Source organism: Malania oleifera, chromosome 2, assembly GCF_029873635.1.
Source record: "Malania oleifera isolate guangnan ecotype guangnan chromosome 2, ASM2987363v1, whole genome shotgun sequence".
Classification (NCBI taxonomy): domain Eukaryota; kingdom Viridiplantae; phylum Streptophyta; class Magnoliopsida; order Santalales; family Ximeniaceae; genus Malania; species Malania oleifera.
The window spans coordinates 60,579,306-60,582,715 of record NC_080418.1 but is presented as its reverse complement, the minus strand read 5'-3'; positions in this window follow the sequence as shown (position 1 = coordinate 60,582,715).

Here is a 3,410-nt window from a genome sequence, read left to right as displayed (position 1 = left end):
GGAGCGACTTGGTCGATAGCAACGATCTATCGCTCGAGATCTTCTGCAAACCTTCCTAAATTGTAAAACAAACTTTGTAAACCCTAGAGCCTATAAATATTTGCTACGAACATGAACTCTGGGTTCCTCTTTGAACTTTCTTAGGTTAATGACAAACTTAAGATGTCATTGAGAGTCAAAATAGATTAGGAGTAGCATAGTTTTCAATTCCTGTTTCGGTGTGTGCATGAAGTGTTCGTCGGCTTGTGACAACCAGCAGTGTTCGTGTGATATCTGTGTATATTACACGGTCACTCTATTTGTAATTCCCAAAATTAGTGACATACGTTCTGAATAATAAAGGGATGATCTTTTTACTTTTTCTTTCATTTACATGCTTTCGTTTACTGCTTTTGTAACAACCTGAAATTTCATATTTTTTTTACCACAAAATAATATACTCTGATACTTCTGATAATATCTGCCATAACATCTCAGGCCCCATGTGAGCACTGAGGAAACCTGTTTATATTACTTACCTATGTAGCGGAAAAACATAAAACTGCCATTCATATAAACAATACAAGAATTCTAGTAACTAATGTTCTCTATATGCGAGCCAGATCCGCTCGCCTAACTGGATCACCTAAAAAATATTAAATCACTAGGATGACTTGAAAAATATTAAATCACTGGGATGAGGCAACGCTTAGTAAGAGGAAATATGCTATTACGAGTGTGTGGCAACTGAATTTCATAAATACTATACTGACAATATCTGAAACTATATAAACTGATAAAACTATATACTATATAACTTGCATCTATCATAGTTTAAGGTATAACTGTAATATTTGAGTTTTCTACTTTTTCATACTTCTAGTATCATACTATATCTGCCAATATTCAGCAAATCTGTATTCATATACATATCTAAGATGTTTTCCCTGGAAAACTGTACGTCATGATTTAACCCCCCATGATTGGGTTGTGCGGCCTGTAGGTGGGACTTAAACCTGGTTGGCATATCAGGTAAGTCAACTATACTCTATCAACCCTTAGCCCGGCCAAACTGCAACCTCTCCTAGGCACGAAACTGGTAACTACCTCGTCACACCGGCCATCTCAACCCAGTCTTCTAGGGATTCTGCAATCCCTCCAGGCAAGGTTGACGGAAACCTTCCACACACTATCTAAGATGTGTGGTTGCACTCTGATCTTGAAATAGCAACAATACCATGCTCTAATAACTGAATATTTACTGAACTGATTCATTAGGGTCTAATACTATATAGTACTGATATACATAATTATCTTACTATTTCATCATGATTCCAAACTATCGATAACATTGAAAGCTAATTCTAAATATACTGTAATACATGTACTTTGTAAACTGTAATACCATAGTGTTATGGAAAATAACCATAGCACCGAAAACTGATCTAAAAATGTTGTATCATCTAAGTTGTATAAACTATAATTACATAGTGTTATGGTTTTAGAATTTTGGAAAATCATGGTAATCTACTTATGCTGTAAAATATATATCTGTATAAACACTGTAATTCGTACTCTGACAAAATCTGATGAAACATATCTTTGAATAATAATATAAATCATATCAATATGAAAATTGTGTTATTTTTGTACTAATCTGTTAGTCTCGTACCACATATTTCTATTTAGGTACTGTAAACATTATAATCTGGAAATTGTATATTTTATATACTGTTCTAATACTAACTTATGCCACACAACTACATAAATAAATATCTCATGTACTGCTACTATATTTTCTGATATACAAATAATTTCTAAACTGTATACTAATATGGGAATCATATAATTTATTAGTAAATACTCTAACGTTTCCTAGCATAGCATATTTCTCTTACTTAATTGGCTGGGAGGCTCGCTTCCAATTCTATTCTCATGCTCACGACGTACTAACCCCAAAATCCTGCAATAATACAGTTATACAAATGCCTCAGTAAATCACTGAATTTTCCCAGAAAATTGTCTCACTCATACTTCCTAAATTATAATATAACTAAGCTCCTATAAAAATATCTGCTAGGGGTCCTCAACCCATGTCTGCAAGGTCCCAAGACACCCTATCCCTCAAAATATAATACCCTAGTTTTACTTCATAAAACACCAGTATATTCCTATACATTACAAAATCTAAACTTAGATAAGCTTGATAATACTGAAAATACCCAAATATTCAACTTACCCTGATTTTGGGATGGTGCCCAAGTTGGCCTAACCAACGATCTACTCTAACAAACTTGAAGAGAATCTTCCCAGGAGTAGCATGACAGCTTCCAATCGTTGAACCAATAAAAAATAGAGTCAGAATCATAGAGAGAAGGGGAGAGGGGCGGTTTTAGAGAGAGAAGGGGTTTGCTGCACAAATTTTTGGCTGAAAAACCCGAATTAGGCATATTTATAAACATGGATTCGTCGACGAGACACGTCACCTCGTCGACGAGTCCATGAATGGAGTTTGGTTCCAAACTTGAATCCCTCATCAACGAACTTCATGCTCTGCTAAACCCCCTCTCGGTAAATTCTCATCGACGAGACATGTGTCCACGTTGACGAGCACAAAAAGGATGCTCGTCGACGAGAACCTTGCGTTTGTCAACGAGACCCTATGAGTCCCTTTTTAAAAATTTTCTTTTCTTCCCTTTTTCTTTTACTATTAATTACTATAATTTTTTGGGTCTCTACATTCTCCCCTTATAAAATTTCATCCTCGAAATTTGTTGTCTGTATTGAACACCATTCATTGAGGAAATAGGCTACTTATTTTATTAATTACCGTCACTTATGGCGGAGGAATACCGTGGTTACATAAGCAGTTTTGGGAGATTACAAATACCCTTATAAAAGAAAACTTTCTCCCAAAACCAAAACACTACCTATCCTATAATCTAACATACAACTATACATTCATTTTTCTGTACTGATCAAAATAAAACTTTCATTATTTGTATAACAACATACTGGCTAATACTGTATTCCACTAAATAGGTGTGGGTATTTCTGTCTAATTTCCTCCTCAAGCTCCCATGAAATTTCCTCTGTGGCATGATTCTTCCACAGGAATTTCACTAACTGAATTTTCTTGGTATGCAATTCCTATTCTTTCCTATCTAAAATCTGCACTAGTGCTTCCTCATATGCTAATGAATCTCTAAGCTCCGTCTTTGCATAACTGATCACATAGGATGTGTCTGAGACATATTTCCTCAACATGGAACCATGATATACGTCGTGTTTTCTAGATAAAGTTGGTGGTAAAGCTAGCCTGTAAGCAACTGACCTCACTCTTTCAAGTATCTCAAATGGGCCAATGTACCTAGGGCTAAACTTTCTTTTCTTCCCAAATGTCATAACTCCCCTCAATGGAGCTACTTAAA